Genomic DNA, 18,887 nt, shown 5'->3' with positions numbered 1-18,887 from the left:
TGTAAATAGCCTAACTACAACTTTCAGGAAAAGCAGGGCTATTGTGCAAAACGTGCTTTGCTCTGGCAATGCTTGTGAGTGTTTTCAGCCTGTGAGGATGGCACCACGTGAGTATTTTTGATTTTTGATAATACAGTGATGCACAATTATGTTTCTGAAAGTGAGGTCTGCCAATTAGAACCCACTTTTAAAATGTTCTATGCCAAAAAGCATAATGCACACATGTACCTTTAAGTGACCAAGTCTTGAAATTCCCAGAAGATGCCCCGCAAGGTGGAAGGGCAGGTTCAATGGTCACATGTGCATTCTTGAATGCAGCTGCTGGCAGACAAAGATCCAAAACACAGAGGTTTTTTTTGTTAATCGTATGAATATCTCGTTCAAAATACCATAATTGTTTACCGCAGAAGCCTGGTTGCAGTTGTTAAAATCTAAATATAAGCCATGTCTAGTTTCTGAGATTACATCATGGTGAACAGTGACTCATCCGTGACAGGGTCTGGTGTCTTTTAAGCTGTCCCATCTGTGTGTACCCACAGCAACGATGAGGCCAGCCCAGGACACCTTCTCATTGATCTCCCTGAGAAGAATTGTCACTTTCCTCCAGTAGTCCAGTGGACCTCTAGGAGCCAGTGCTTCAAAGACAGTCCTGCCATTACAATCACAATCTCAAACCAAGGTGTAGATTAGTGGAGACATTTTGATGTAGACAGACAGAGAAAGGCGGCAGATGTAACAAATCTGCAGATGGGTATCACTATCTTGAATTTTGCTGAAGACATTTAGATGTAGACAGACAGAAAAAGGAGGCAGAGGCAAGGAAGCCATAGAGGGGTATCACTAACTTGGATTCTGCTAGGGCTTGCAAAGTTCCAGGAGACAAGTGACTCTGGGTTTGACATCAAAAGACAATGGGCACTTTTTAAAGCAGCTAGCATTACTAACCGACTTGCTGTGGAACCATGCGCTGTAGCACTATGTCTATATAAGGGGGATTCTTCCATTAGTTCTTTCATCTTTGGACACTGCTTGAAGAAGGATTCACTGGAACCTGATTCCGACTGCAATCTGCCCCAAAGTCCTGCCAGAGAGGTGATGACCAGGAGCTCCAAGAAGAGGAAAGCTCACTTATCCTTCAAAATCCCAAGGGTATATTTGGGATGATGAGAAATCCAGACAAGTCCGAATGCAACTGAGACACGGGTCCCCATGGTTGTGATCAATGAAGGTGCCATAACCCTAAAAGTTCTCTTTAGAGACCTTCAGTGGAAAGAGAAGAGAAGGACTCACGTTTGACAGAGGAGTGGGTCTGCCAACACCCAAAGAATCCAGGAAGTGAACCTGGATTTTCCTGCACCTCTGAACCACTTTGAGGCCAGTTTTGACATCTTCGATGCAGTTCAATCTGCTACAGGGCACTGCCCGTGAAACTCATCTGCCTCCACATCTCCAAATCTTGCTTTATGCTGATGCCAAAAATGTGCTTTCTCTGCAGCTGAGCCTCACCAAGTCTTGTAACATCACCAATTCAACACCACCTGTCTGGTAACCAGCTTCTTCAAGTTCCAAGTCATCACCAGTGTAGTACCACAATAACCTATGCTAGTCGAACAAGCTCATCACTGAAGGCAAGTCTGGGCTTCTATGCAAGGAGTCAGCTGAATCTTCCAGCACCACTGACCCAACAACACCTGCTATTGCCAGTGCCTTCAATTTGCAAGCCATCACTGCTACTGAATGGCACTGAATTGTTGGAGCCTGTCACCCCTGCTCCCGACTCAACCCCAGTGTTATGAAGAAAACCCTCCGTTTCCCGGTTCAACATTCAAAGGTCTAACTCATTTCTGTGCAGCTGTAGAATACAGGAACTAAAGATATGTTTTCATACTCTTTTATTTTGTTACTGCAATGCTATTGTTTTTTTTCTTTTTGGTTTTGGTTTGGCCTGCTGATAAAATCAACCTTTCAAATGACAAGATAAAATAAATACAATGAATCACAACATATATCAACTTAAAACATGCAACAATGTATACATTTGAAATCAATTTAAAGCATTTGAAATCAACATAAAGCATTTCAAGTACATTTGATAAATATGATTTCACGTTTAAGTATGCATTTCCACATTTGTAATACAAATTAACAAGTGTATCGGTGTTGTGCACATAGTCCAATCATTCTATGTGAATTCAAAGCACTAAAGCTCTATAGCAGGGAAGGTATCAGGAACCTATTGAAGCACCAATATTAGAATGTCATGTTGTATTCTTATAGGTTTTATGAAATAGCTGCTATAGGTGTATTCTTTGTTTGGGGTAATCCAAGTCTAAAAAATTTACTATTGCAACTCTGACCGCTAATTTCGTGCTAGAGAAAATCATCTGCCATATTTGATCAGAATGAATGGCAAATAAACGTTTAAAAAAGACTTGACGTTTCGTATTTAACACAGGACAGTCCACAATTATATGTTGTAAGGTCTCTTTTTGCAATATGGTTGAACAGAATCAACAAATATTTTGCTCTTTCGGTATTTACCTTCTCCTGGCCAATACGTCGTTGGTGTGCCACAAATTGAGTCTGAAGCGCAAGTATTGATTTCTAATGTACGGCGAGGGACATTTTATCAGATAATCAGCCATCATCCGATATGCTATTGTTGTTTGGATTGCTTCAGTATTAGCTCTCATGTCTCCAGAAGAGTATTAGCCTGTCATTGGATTGCACTACCCTAAACGGTGAAGGAAGTGTACCTGTTGTGCTGTGCCTGTTTCACCATTTTGATTGGGATCAATGCTGGCGTTCTAGTCGTGTGGGCTGAGTAGCCACTACTAATTCTTGTACTCCTGATGAACAGTAGTCATTTTATCACAGGATGTTGTCCAGGTCATTGGATAGGTTGTAGTCATGCAGACACACTGATTTCCTTGGCTGAGAACTATCCTTTTACAGGGTGGGTGTTGTAAAGTTATTTACTTTCGGGTCATCAATGTATGTGTTGTTCACTCTACACAGTTATCATGGTTACCTTGTACATAGTTGTCATCATCTGTAGAATGTAGTGACATCACAATCTCAGTCAGTTAGAATTGGTGTGGCTTGAGAACAGATAGTTATGTGGTCCGTTGAGAAAAGGCCTGAAAAGTGGGAGCTGCAGTCTTACCATGATGCTCCAATAAACATTTCAAGATCCATATTGAAGTCATCTGTCATAATTTCAGTCAGCATCCAGCATCATAATAGTGAGTGCAACGAGTTCTACCACATAGGGGAAAGTACCATTCTCCCTTCAACATTCAATGGAGCCATGTATCCATTTTATTTCGTTCAAAATAGTGTCCTATTGTGCCTTCTTTTTCAGCCGCCTTTCCAGCTGCCCAGAATTGCCTTATTATAGCATAGAGCCTGCCTTCCCATTATCCTGCCAAGAAGAGAGGCCTCAATTAAAAGAAGTTTTATAGAAATGGTTTTGCTCTGGTTCGAACTATATATTATCTTGCAAGCAGTGCTTCAAAATAAAGGTCAGTGGACCAAAGAAAATGCCACACTGTCAGCTGTAATACTTTCAAAGTCTTGCTGCGTTTTTTAACTACAGTTTATTACGTTGCCAAATTAATGTCCTTCACTTGTCGCCTGAAGACTCGACTTCACAGCAAATGTAACAATCACAACCCACATGAGACAAAGTCACAACAAATGTACCCGTACTCTAAAAGAAGCATAATTTAGGCATGCAAAAAGAGCAATGGCTTCATTAAAGGAGAAAGATGTACCATAATGCACTAGTTCCATTCAATCATAAGTTGCAGTGTACGGCTTGCACATGCACAAAAGGTGCATTGCTGCAAACAGTCGGTCAATAATGGATGGAATGCCAACTTCAAACATGTCTTATAGAAAATAGGATTGCCAGCGGAAGGTCCACGGTCAGGAAGTAGAAATTGGGTTAGCAGTTCTAAATTGGCACATGCAACATACAAGTTTGCTGATTGGTAAAACTCAGATAAGGCAACTGAATGAGAAATATATTAACAATTTTGGCAAGTATCATTCAATGAGAACAAATGGGGAGGTCAGGACTAGAACGTTATCATTACCAATCGTTTTATTGCTATCAGTCAGTGCTTTACAATAGCTGCAGCATAGGAAAAGAACCAATACAGATTGGTGATAGGGCCCTCATGATTGCAGACAGCATTCTATTGTTTTTGCTGCTTTCTGTTTTTCCTTCTTCGTTCTGTTGTTTCCTGGACCCATCAGCAGCACTGAATACCATTGAACACTACGCTTTCCTAACCACGTTCTCTTGTCAAATTATGCTCTCAAAAACTGTTCCTGGGTGGTTACCCTCATTTATAGTTAGCTGTTAACATGTAGGTGAAACGGATTACCACTTCTTGCAACATCTGCCTCCATCAAAGTGCCATACTCTGTCTTATGATTGTGAAACATGACACTAAACATCTGGGAACCTAACATAAGAACATAACATTTCAATTCAATATTACACAGATGGCATTCATTAAGATTTTACAGAGTTATGGGTGAGCATCTCTAACACCTCAAAGTCTGAGATTGGATGTCTGTCTCCAGGAAATGCAAAAGTGAAAAAGAACACATTTGTCTAGTAAGAGGCAGCAAGTTCCAAATGCAGACTGAGTTGTGACTACCTGCCATGCACCTCTATAGTTTCACTCTATCTGTTCAGCCCACGCTAAGTGACAGAGCTCTTCTATTAATCTTGACATGTCTTCATTAATTGTGTGTAAAACAAGTCGCGGATATCTTACCTTCAATACGGTCGCACTTGCAGGATGAAACCATACTACCCACTCAGCACCTTCTGCTCCATGGTGTAGATGTTGTTCCAGCTTGCCTAAATGAGGACAATGTTCTACTCACTGGCCTCTGGTACTCATCAAACACTCTTCTGAAAGCCTACTTAGCTTCTTGATAGTTTGCCAATCACCAGAAATTACAGCACAACACTGATACTAACATTTCTACCCACACTCCTTCTTCTGGCTAGCATCACAGTTTTACAAACATAACCCTCTGAAGGAGGTGGATACAGGCCAATCAGCCCCTGCCATGGTAGTCAACAGGGATGTGCCTCTTAACCTCCTTCTATCAGTCGACTTTCCACCAGGAAGCAGCACTCAGATTGGATGATTCTACCTTTATGACCAGACAAAGCATCTCCAGGAAAATGAAAGCCAGAATTAGATTCGAGTTATATTCTATGCCAAACAAGCAGTGTTTGTGTCAAATGATACTTTGATGTGGCTTGCAGATTATTCATCTAATTGTTCTTCTGCATTACACTTTTATTTGTTTTATGAACTCTTAAACTAGTGTAAACATGTACATGTGTTCATAACATGTTTCCTGAGGGATTTCCGTTATCAGAACCTACCAACTAAAAACCAGAAATACATAAACATAAGAATTACAATTATTACCTGAAGAAGGCACCCTAACAATCAATGAAGATTCACATACAAATGATGCATCTTGCCTAGGAGTGTGCCATCTCTACATATGTGCTCCGTTCCAACATCTGTCTGTTCACCACTGTGGACAGATCTTCTGAAATGACCCCTAAAAAAGAAAGTATCCATTTTCGATATGAGTATAGTCCATATTGATCACCAATAGGAAAGAAATACTGTTTACATGTGTGTTTCATCCACACTTAGACATGACGCTGAAGTTAATCATCAAACATTGTCCAATCAAACATTGGCTTACATTTATATTAACAAATCATATTTCACAGTCTCATATATCCATGATAGGAAGTCAGATCCCAACATTTTTTTTGTCCTACTGTTAAAGGTGCCAGCAAAATTGAATCACAACTGGTGGTTACAAAAACCAAAACACTTTTGCCATATGTGCACTTATTGGTTCTGCTATAACCACGTGAGTCAACAATTAATTTCTGAAGAAACTGTCGAAATAATTGTGATACAAAAATCTACAAATGCCCTTCACCTACAATATGCAAACGTGTGTCAGCTCCATAGGCGTCCCAACATACTCCAATATGACGGAATACTGTAGACATCAAGCATATTCACCAGTGAGTAGTTCAAACATTTGGTTATTAAAGGAGTTCACTATGTTCAAGGCACATCTGATTGTATTCCAACTCTGGAAGACTTGTCTAACATAGACAGTTCTTTGATTTTAGATACAATTGATGTTGTTGGTCTGTACATTCACATCCCATTGGATTGAGGAGATCATACAGTACATGAAGTGATACAGACCACACCAGAAAATGTGCCATATGGAGAGTATTTGATTACCCTGCTTAATGCATCAAAGAAGAGCACCTATTTCACATTTAAGTTACAAAAGTCACTCACATGTTGTGACACACATTTCCTGACGATTACCTGGGAGATTGATGAGCACGAGATTGGTGCTTGAAATTTTAAATATGTTCACGCAATATTTAGAACAAACATTGATAGTTAATATTGTGAAATTGATTAGCAGGGGCTATTGCTGGTGACGATACATAGCTGACATATTCATCATATAAATATCATCACAACAGCTGACACAACATGGAAATACACATGTCAAAAATGTTTTAGAATATTGAAAGTTATCAATGACAAAAACCCAGATTACCCACATGGGGATGAATCTCCTCACCTTAAGGTGAAAGAAAGAACATAAAGGATGCCGAGTATTAATTCATTTAGAGCATTTAAAAGCTTCAACATAGACCAGATTGTGGTCTCCTGTCACGTGAGACAAGGATGGAAATAGAGTTTGAACTTGGAGTTCTAGACACGATAACAAGTGCCCTCACTCCTGTGCATTCCCAAAGATAAGAATACTCTGCGCGGGCAAGTACAAAGACAATTTCATGGCAGAGGTCGTGGGTGATGAGAGATGCAAGGCTAATTGGGTGGTGAGGTAGCTGCATGTCCTATCTCCCTGCACCTGGGTCTGGATTTATGTACTGCTAAATGAACAAAATGTTCCAAATATGGCACAAGCGTGCCAACCAATTGTATTAGTCAGTATAACAAAGGACCTTAAAGCTTGGAAGACCAATGAGAAACTGTGTATCTAATGTTTCTGAAATGACATGTTTTAAGAGGTAGGCATAAGTTGTCCACCTGATATTAGACAGTCAGTAATAATCCTAGCTCCTATATAAGTGTATATCTAGATGTTTCCCTTAACCGATCCCGATCCTTAATAGATTTTTCACTATTGCCACGTAGTATGGTATCACTCTGTAGTATGATATCACTCTGACACATTATTGAGTATAAGGATTATTATATTTGAGTGGAGATAATTGAGAGACTGAGTGTATGTTTGTTTATGTTTGTTGTAACCTCTGTGTTTTTGATAATTGTTAATACAACTGTAACGTGCCATCTTCTTGAGTTTGTCTGGTTATTTGGACTAAGAACTATTCTGGTGTAATCCAATCCATTACCATATGCACGTTCCAAAGTGCCATAAACTCACACAGTACTAGCAATTCAGCAATCTGGCTACCAGTGAATTTCCCACATGTCTTTGCAGGATGGAGATTCTGGAAGAATGGCAGACAAAACAAAGAAGAAGGCACCTCTTTCTAATCCTACAGTCAGTGAGAACAAAATATACATATAGGTGTTCAGACTCACCTCAATGTTCGCTACTTTCAAAAGAGAGATCACAACCCACTTCTTCAAACAATGTCTCCAATTGACAATATAATTGTGCACCCCTTTCTTCTGCATCTCACCTGACCTCCCAAAATAATCCCATCCCGACATTTATTTTGCATTATCATATTCAGTGTGCGTTTGTAGGATCAAATAGAGAACAAGTAAGCAGAAGCACCAGTCGCTATGAAATTAAAGAACAGGGGCACTAGAAAGTCTGGCTCAATGGCAATGTGGTGGAATAGAATGGTAGATATTTAGGGAAAGGAGTCTTTCTAAGTATTGATGGAGTTTATGGAAAGCAAGTCACCAATACAATATGGTCATCAAATAATGCAGTAGAAAAAGCAAAAGACCAATGCCTTGTGTGGGAGAACAGGATTTGAATATATAGAGCTGGGACAGAGTGGAGAAGTTTACTTGGCAATGCGTTCTTGTGGACCAGCTGCCTGCCTGTCTGCTCCCTCGATGGTTTTGAAGGCACTATTTTCCATGAGGTGCAACCCGTATTCCTTACTCCAGGGTTCATTCAGCTACTTGAACAAGCTTTCATGAGATTCTTTCATCATAACAGCATACCACACTCACTCATCCCACCACCAGTCACTTGCAAAACCTTGGTGGCGGCTAACTTCCCCAACCATCTGTTTGCCGATTGCTTCCCCGAACCTCTGAGGTAGCTCCCTGAGAACCTTTACTGATTCTCTTTATTTGACTGGTATTATTTCTCGCCTGCTGTTGGGTATTTATGCACCCACTAAGCCACCCTTCCAAGACCCCTTTCAATTGTTCATTCTCTTAAGCTGCGAGAGGTTCCTGGTGGCTGCTTGTACCTGTATCTTCAGGGCTTTCTATTCATTTTGATTTATTTTATTGTTTAAAGGGCAGACCTCGCTGGAGAGCAGCAGAGTTAGGTACAGGGAGTGGGTAGCCAGGATCCTCTAATGTATTATTTTGAGGATGGGAATGGATGTTATAAGTAGTGGATCATTCTGGTGCTGTATGTCAAGACTGGTTCATCTTGCTGATGGGGACAATGTGAACACCTCAAAATTCAACCAAGTTCAGCCTCCTCTCTGTGTGCACCTGAAGAGGGAGAAAGACAAACCCAGCAAAGGCGTTGGAGAGTGGCAGCCCTCAGGTCCAATGTGGGTGCCATTTGTTCCTTCAGGACAGTGACCTCTCCCGAGTAGCCCTTTCCTAGATACGTATCATTACTCTATCCTTGTGTGTGTGTTTCCCAGTGTTCCCCTTTCCAATATGTACGGTCTTAAAATTGGGATGCGAGGTAGGTGGATTTAAACATGTATTACCTGCCCTTAACTATTCTCTTTTTTTGTTTCATGGTCTTTTTGGGGTAAATGTTAGCTGCCCACCTAACCCTGTGTTCATTGCACACAAGATTCCTGGAGGAGAGTTGCAAAGGTTATTCATTTAAAAAGAGAAAGTTCCTGACAGAATGTTAGTCTCAGCATTAGTACTGGAGAGTGATTATTATTATTTGCAGTTTTAGGATTCAATGTTCCTCGTTGTTTGTTTCAATTAGTTGTTCAGTTGTTCTTCTCTAAGTCTCAGTAATTGAAGTGCTGTGTTTCTCATTGAAGGATTCAAACTAAATAATGTTCTCTTGGACATATAGTCACTAGCTCTGTTTTTGAATGCTATCAAATTTCAGGGGAAAAGAAGACACAGAAAAGGCACAGTAACTCCAGACATCCCTGAAGAGCAATGTCAATGAGATGAGGATTCAGATTCGAAGATGTCTTCCTGCATGTGCCCTGGTCTAAAATGACCTCTGAGATGATGACGTACTGCAAGACTTCAAAATCTCGCAAGAGTTTGAGAGGTCGCCTGATTTTGCTGGATTTTGACAAGAGTGGAATCAGGTTGACCTCTGCTGTTATATTTCTTATTTCTTATTTCCTTATGAAGAGGATACAGGCACCTGAATTTCACTGAATTTCATAGGTTTTTAGTAGCACAACTTAACCATAACGTCCCTTTAACAAAGTTCTTTTACTGAATTTCATAGGTTTTTAGCAGCGCAACTTAACCATAACCTCCCTTTATCAAAGTTTTTTTACTGAATATTCATTTTCATAGTGTGAATTTAATATATGTTTACTAGGATTCCCTCACTTTATATACATGTAACATAGAACATACTGAACCCCCTGCTAGTGATTTTGATGTCCGCGGTTCAAAAAGCAGCATATAAACATATTATATGTAATAATAAATAAGAAGTGGAACCTATATTTGTAACACATCAACCATCCATTTAAATACCATATGTACTAAAATGGAATATACCAAAACAAAAAAGATATCCCTCCAACATAAGTACCTCACAGAAACTGCACAGTTAGGAGCAACAGTAGACGTACACAACAGTAAGAACACAATTTACCAGAAGCTAGTAAGTAAACTTCATTTTTCTTACATATTTCTAAACTTTCTGTATTTGGTACACTAAAAATAATATATATTTTTTTTTATACAGAAATGGCCAGTACTTTGGAATGGCTTGAGGAACATTTTCCACGTGAGGAAATGACTGAAGATAGTGATACTAATGGTAGACACTTCTCTAAATAACCAAATTAATAATCATAACTGTATATGTACTTAACATTTTTTTTTTCACATACCATATAAACATTGAGAATAATACACCAAAAGACATATTAGAACATACTCTACACCGCATGGAAGAAAAAATTGACATGCTAATGGAAAATGTAAATGTTTTGAAACATTTTGTGGAGGACCACATAAAAGAAAAAATTAAACATCATTGTCCCACATGTACCTGTTCCCCTTCTCCATGTCCCAGTCAACTATCCCCGAAGCTTCCTCACCAAGAAAAATGTTATGATGAGACTTCCATCCCTTCATCTCCTCCCATCCATTCTCTCCAAACCCCCAATTCCCCTGTGTTTGTGTCAGTTTCTGCTTCCCCCTCTCCTGCATACATTTTATATCTATATATAATAAAAAAAATTGATGTGTTTTAATTCAGTCCTTTGTGTCTTATTTTTTTAAAAAAGGCAGTTAAGATGTCCGCAGGCAGCGCGGGTGTCCGGAATGTCCACAATCAACCAAAATGGGGGGTGTCCTAAGAACACTATACCTGTCCGTACTGTCCGCAAGCAAGTTGAAATTGTTCTAAGAACATGCGCGGTGTCCGGGATGTCCGGAATTAGCCAAAATGGAGGTGTCCTAAGGACACTATACACGTCCGTACTGTCTGCAAGCAAGTTGAAACTGTTTTAAGAACATGCGCAGTGTCCAAGTTGTCCGTAATTAACCCAAATGGAGGTGTCCTAAGGACACTATACCTGTCTGCACTGCCTATAGTACATCTACGCACATGCGCACCACACCCATAAGTCCTACAAACATGGCGCCTGTCCGTAACTGTCCGTCTCCGTTGTGTCACACTTTTAATTAGTTTCAGGACCCGAACACTGTCCGTAGAACAACCGCACGCATGCACGCAGACGTTCCCATACATTTGGTGTCCTGAGGACAACCGTTCCCTTCACGGACGTGTTCGCGACGTCATCATGTGACTGCACCCACGCTGAGCGTGTGTCCTGAATTGCGGACACTGCCCGGGTCCCCAAACATTTAAAACGTACTTTTTCAGGCAATCCAAAGTATGTTATATTAAAAAATCATCATAGCACATGTCCCAGGCAATGTCCCTGGCTTTCTACATACTTTTTGGAACTTTTTGAGCCTTTTTTGGGTGTTAGATCTGTCCGCGGCACATGCCCCCTATAAAAGGCCACACCCCAGAGCTCATCCTCATTGTGCTTCTGGCTATCTGACAGAGCATTGTCTACTTTGCTGCTAATCTTCCAGATTTTGCGGCTCTTGCTGCTGCTTTCCATCAGACCTGATAGCATCAATACTTGCTGCTCCAGCTGGTTCTACATCTGTCTCAGCACCACCCCCTCCACCACCACCACCTCCCCAAGGGCCTGAAGAGGGGAACAGGCATGAGGATGTAGAGGAGGAGGATGAAGAGGATGACGAGGATGAGGTAGTGGAAGTCCCTACTACCAGCACTCGCCGTGAGTCTTGGGTGTGGCGGTTATTTACCATTCATGGTGACGTACCAAAAGCACATGCGAACAAGGTCACCTGCAACCAGTGCAAAATGGTGCTGAGTCATGGGAGGCCTGGTTACTACAGCTTTGGTATGACATCTATGAAGCAACACCTAAGGTCGTTCCACGGTGGGGCCGTTCGCAAGGTTGTACCTTGTGAGAAACATAGTAGGTTGAGTTCCTCTACCACATCCTCTGTTTCCGCTCCTGTCACCACAGGAGACACTGCTGTGGGACAGCACATCCCTCCAGCTGCCTCACAGGCCATCCATGATGCTGATGACCCTTAACTTTCAAGGGTCACAGTTTGTTCATGTACTGTGACGCAGTACTCTGCAGGGAGAAGAGACTTCAAAATGCTTTCGAGACTGTGGTCAAGGAGCACGTAAGGCCCACCCTACATCCTCCTCTCTCCAGCTGCCCTTTCTCATCACTGTGGTTGGTGTCTCCCCTTACCCGCCTTTCCCCTCCTCTCCTAGTGTGTCATGTGTAAAACACGCCCAAAAAATAAAACAACAAAAATCCCCCCCAAAAAAGGCTCTTTTCAGAGCCGCCTTTCACAGTCTGAAAATAGAAGTGGCACATAAATTGAACAGGACCCTGTGCATTTTTTTTTAGAAGTCCACGGACAGTTTGCGGACATCTAACATTTTGGGGGGCTGTGCTATCAAAACCATTGCACCTTTCTCTGGGAGGAAGTGGTGGCTCTGAAAAGAGCCTTTTCGTGGTGTTTTTTTGTGTTTGAAAAACTTAAAATAGTCAACACCTACTGCAAAATGGATGTCTGTAATTGCACAAAAGGTTGCAATGCATTGTGTACATTTCTCAGAAAAAGCTGATTACCAGCATAAGTAAGATGGACTCCATCTCTGCGAAAAATGTATGTGCTACAAAACATAATATTTTCATTGTGGAAAGAAGACATGCTAACATCTCTTAGAAAGGCACAAACAGCCTTATTAACATTCTGCCTTGCTTTCTCCATTTATGGACCAAATGAAGAAGAACGCAGCCACATTTGTCTCTGCGCAAGACGAGACAATATTACTTGGGAATTTGGAAACATGTCCATAACCTTCCCATGTCCTTCTTTCATCGCAAATTGCAAAGAAATTCCTGACACATGTCCACAGTGAATTATAATTATGTCTGGATGAAGCTCTGTCTCCAAACTAGCACATAGAGTCCAGCCACTTCATTCTACGCACTACATGCCAGTGCACTTCCACATGAGGGAATCCAAGATCTGCAGCTACACCACAGCGTTCTGCATGCACCTTCAACAATGTATCCATGAATCTCCCAAAATCCAGATAATCTGTTTTCTGAAACACACAGCCATAGCTAACTGTTCTTCTCTCAGGAAAAAGACTTTCTGGCAAACTCTCTCCTTTAGTAAACTTTAGTGACCAATCCCTTGCTCTGCTCATTCTCATTTGCATGCCTCTCCACCCCAAAATCCCTGTATGTAATATGCGATGTCCGTGGACTACCGCCATTTCCGCGGACATATCGTAACTTGGACAGCCCTTCTACTATTTCCACTTCACTCTCTGTGCCATTCCCTCATTGGATACAGCTAACCAGTCACACGACCATCCATAAATCATACCCAAGACCTCTACATCTAACTCCATCATGAGAGTTCAGCACTTCAAATGTACTGTTGATCACTCTGAGTACAAGTCTCATATCATTGGAAAGCACCTACTACAAAAACTACTACTCAAAAGTCTACAAGATTTCTACTTGCAGCTGCATGCATATCCACATGCATGAAAACAAACTACACGTATGTATATTTTCTGCACAGTACATGTAGAACGCTTATAAATGCATATAAACAGAGTAACTGAAACTTAACCTGTATAACCTTTAAAATGAACTTACTGTCATTTTTCCCGTCTGCTATAATCAACTGTCATTTCCAAACCTGTCTGCTATCTAATTTGTTTTTACACACACACCTATCTAAAAAATTATAATATTAGAAGATGAAAGAAATAACAATATAATTGTAGAAAAACACTTAGTAGTGTATTATAAAATTACACACAGCCAGTAAAAGATCAGCATCTTCATACAGTCACACACATAGACACTATCATTGAAAAGCTCTCTGCTGCAATAACACCACTATCTGTAAATCACGTCCTTGTTCTTTATTACCCACTCCTTCACAAATGCCTACATTCCATGCTTTTCTATACAGTTTCTGCCATTTACCTTATAAAAATTGCAAATTAAATACATCATTATTTCTTCTTTCTCCTAACATCCTATAACACAGTTGTACAAAACGAAGTGAGTTTCATACAGTTAATATTCTACTCATTTTCAAAGCATGTTGAACTAAAAAATTGTAAAAACAATATAAATGCTGCACATAGTTAAATGAAACTACATGCATACACTATGTTCAGATATCAAACAAGAATACTAATACAAAAACATAAACTTCAACGTCTCAATTAACATCAGTCCTATGAATGCACAAAATTAGTAACTTCTTTCTTTTACAATTGCAGTGAAAACCACTCAACTGGAAAACAGCAGCATCTGAACTACAAACAAAAACTCCAAAGAAGCCTGATCATTCCACAAAAAAAACCTAAGTACAATATGACTTTAATTTCTCTGCCTAGTCTTTAAATATCTCCATGGTCTTGCTCCCCCTTATCTCTCCTCCATCCTCTCTTTCTACATTCCCCCCACTCCTTTCGCTCTGCTGACCACTTCCTTCTCACTGTTTCTCCTTCCCCTTGTGCCACATCCCGTTTCCACTCCTTCCATCTCCTAGCCCTTCTGCAATGGCACTCCTAACCACTCTCACTCCACTCTATTTCTACCTTTTCCTCATTCCACACTTCCCTCAAATCTCTCCTTCTCCATTCCCCGCCATGAAACCCCTCCCCCCTTCTTGCACACCTCCCCCCTTGCCTTATCTCCTTGATCATCTCCCTCCCTTTCCCCCTCTCCCCTATTCTCACCTTTCACCCATCTGTTTCCCTTCTCCTCCTCTTCCCACCCCTCCCTCTCGCTCTCAGTTCTACTGCACTACTCTTCTTTTCCCCTTCAGTTTAATTGCTATACTTACTGTTTTGTTGTGTGGTTGATTCATATAATGTGTGCACCAAAAAAACAAGAATGTGTGCACCAGTCTGCTCACACATCACCATTTATTAAACAGGGATTAGCAGGCAGAATGACACACAAATCCCTGTTTTTTTTTTAACACAAATAACATAACTCAACCCCTTGAATGTTAGTATTACAAATCAAAGAACTGTTTTCATTTTATACCATTAGATTTACTATTAGTGCTTCTCCTCGCCACTAGCTCACTTTCTACTGTCATCTGAACCGCAGTATAGTAACACACAGATAGAAGAATAGCCTTCCCAACTAATTGTAGCTGACAAATGCACAATTACACACCACCACATACATCTTTACCATCATACTCAGACACTCATGCATACGGCACACATACATTGCACAACAGCCCAACCTATAACTTATTTTTTGTTTCAACAGACCCCACAGAATGCCTACAAGAAACCAGGTCTGTAGAAAGCAACGCAGAAATAGAGCAAATGAAAATAAAAGTGTCCAAAATAAGCATCCATCTCTAGCAGAGTTTGTACAAAAAGTTCAAACAAAACAGCTAATACAGTCATTTAGCAAAACAAAACAATCTTCCAGTACAGAAACGTTGCCTCCTCTATCAAAATGTAAAAGAAAACAAAAAATGATTAACAAGAATGCAGCTACCACTACTGCTAAAACTGCTCCTATAAATATTGATATAGTGGCAAGTAACCATACCAAAAAAAGTATTTTAGCAAAAATGTTCTGCCACAGAGTCCTTTAGAATCTTATAAAAACAGGAGACAAATCATGCACAACCCTTAAAACCTACCGTAGAACATTAATCTTAGAAGCTTTGATAGACAGTGCAATCCTTCTCAAAAGAAAGTTATTTATTTTAATGTTAAACAGAATGAAACCACTAAAAAAACGAACTCCTAAATTGCAAAAACGACTTCTCAATAAATGGAATGTAAACAAAAATAACTTCTTAAATATCTGTGGAGGTGAATGGAGTCACACCACAAGCACAGAACCATATTTTAATGAAGAAGCATACAAAAAAAATCAAACAAACACAATTGCCATACATAGCAGTGGACGAGGTTATGAAAAACTTAATAATACCACAATGCAACAAGAAATACTGCTTACAAAAATATCCCCAGAAAACTCAGTATCAACTCTCCATTCGACTGAACCAGAATGTGCAGTATACAAATGGCCATGCACGTCAATGTGTAACATTGCCAAAAAATCTTTCAAATCTTTACGACAGTTCCTCAATCAATATGTGAAACGGAAAGACAAAATCAAAATGAAACTGCTGCAAAATATGGATACCTATCCAGTACGCAAATACACAGGACTACAAGGACATTCATTGGCCTGCATTTCAGGACCTATTTGCAAAAGCACCCTCAATCATATCAAAATGATATCAACACATCATTCAACTATAAGAAATGTAGTCTATAAACTGTGTTATGCTAAAAGTCCTGCTTTAGAACTAGCCAATTTAAATAACAATCTTCAACATGGTACAGCCAAAGACCTACTGGAAAAAATAGAGCATATCCAGAAAAAATATTTTGGAAGTGAAAGCCACTTACAAAATACAGTAGCTGTACAACAAACTAGCAGGAATTGTACAGATGGCAATCTTGTACTACACACATACCAAAAAGAAATACTAACATTTAAAAGTACATCTGCTGAAATACCAAACCATGTGTGTGTGTGTTGCTGCAGAACTTTTTTTTATAAAAGTAACACAAAAACTATAGATGTAACATACAAAATAGAAAACAATGAAGATTCCAAATGGTTTGAATTAGCTCTCTACCTTATAGCAGACAACAAATACGAAATAACTGACCCCTTAATACTTTGCAGTTACTACACTACAAAACTTGACAACAACCAAACTCCTTCACGTGCTATCACAAATAATTTGGAATTATTCCCACTACCTAAACCCCTGCAACAACTGAATTTATATGAGAGCATCATAATTCAAACAGTGCACCCATTTCAAGCAATAATGCGCCTTCAACCAAAAACAGCAAAATTACGCCCCTCTGAATTGGTGAAAGGCATTAATGGCAAAGTAGTTTATTTACCATTAGATCTAAAAGAAAATGTGCACATTATGGGAGTGCAATTTCCAATAGAGCAATCTTTAATTGTCTTAGTAAATGGTGTACCTACAAAAGACAAAAAAATGTGCCAATAACTCGTAGACTTACATAAAGTTAGACAAGCCTTGCAATATCTAAAAGATAATAAAGAATACTACAAAGAAATAAATATTGAAGAAAACTGAAATAATTCAAGAGTCACCAGAAACTGGTCAATTTGAACTTCTAGATCCTGCTACAGTATCCAAAGTTTTAGACCATTATACAATTCATCCATTACACTCTAATGACACCATAGATGAAGCACTAGAAACATACCAAATGCGACAAACCAAAGGATCACCAATCAGCACATGGGAAAAAAGTATAGAAGCACGTTCTTTTCCTCTACACTTTCCTACTGGCAAAGGAGGAAGGTACGGTGATAGACCTATTCAGATAACAGCATCAGAATACTGCTCATTACAAATGTATTCTGAAGATTCCAGATTTAGACAAAATGTGGAATACATATTCCACCTACTCTTTGAAAGTGAACTAGCAACTCTATGTTATGGAGTTTTGCACACATTAAAATCAGTAACCCACTTTCAAAATATGTCAGCTACGCCATTACTACAAAAAGTGCAAGAAAAAGATGATGTTTTACAATCAAGCATTACAAATCTGTTAGCAAACATGCGTGGTACTAAAGAGTACTGGTTCCGATGTCAAAGAGATGTACGTTGTATGATAAGAAACCTAGGCCCACCCACTTGGTTTGTTACATTAAATTGTGCAGAATATGCATGGGAAGATTTACATAATTTCCTATGCATATCAAACAAAAACAAAACAAACATGGATATACTAACACCTGGAGAACTTTGCTCTCTGGCTCCTGTTAATGTTTCAAGATATTTCCATCATCACTTCATTGCTATGCTACACTTTATTTGTAATAAAACTGTTCCTCCCCTGGAGAAGTGCAACACTTCTTTTGGAGAAAAGCCAGAGGAGCACCACATATCCACATGCTTTTATGGATTAAAGATGCTCCTAAATTTGGTCAAGACATTGATGCCACTGTTTTACAGTTTATCGAAAAATATGTCACTTGTGAAATTCCAACAGAAGCAACAAATAGTGATCTTCATGAACAAATTGTACAATTTCAAAGACACAAATGTGGCAAATATTGTTGTTGCAAATACAAAAACAAAGGGAAATACTACACCAAATGCCGCTTTGGTTTCCCTAGACCAGTTACAGAAACAGGTGAAGTGAACAACTTTATGTCTTCAGTTAGACATAGTGTTAAAGGTAAATCACCTAAAAACACATATTACATAAAAAGAACAGAAGAAGCAACATATATAAATGATTACAATCCAATCATTGCCCTATTATGGAATGCAAACATAGATGTGCAGTACATTGCAGACAATTCCATTGTAATTGCACGATATGTTACAGCCTACTTAACCAAAGCAGAGAAAACAGAGCCTCAAGACCTCTGTAATGACCTATCATCAGACAAAACAATGTCTCAGAAATTGTACAGTTTGGGCATAAAAATACTCTCCCATAGAGAATGTGGCTGCTATGAAGCTGCAGATCGTTGAACCGGTACTGCTTTGTATGGAAAATCTGAAAATATAGTATGGCTAAGTCTTGGTCCTGCTAAATTTAGAAAACGAGTTCTCAAATCATACGACAACATAGAAACAATAGCCAAAAATGATCCCAACAGCCAAGACATTCTGAAAAACAATTGACTAGACACATACTACCCAAATAAAAGTACCACTTTGGAAACTATGTCCCTATACCACATTGCCCAAAACTTTGCATACAAAAATAATATAAAA

The sequence above is a fragment of the Ambystoma mexicanum genome, chromosome 14, assembly GCF_040938575.1.
Source record: "Ambystoma mexicanum isolate Mex_15411 chromosome 14, UKY_AmexF1_1, whole genome shotgun sequence".
NCBI lineage: Eukaryota > Metazoa > Chordata > Amphibia > Caudata > Ambystomatidae > Ambystoma > Ambystoma mexicanum.
Note: the sequence above shows the minus strand (reverse complement) of the source record.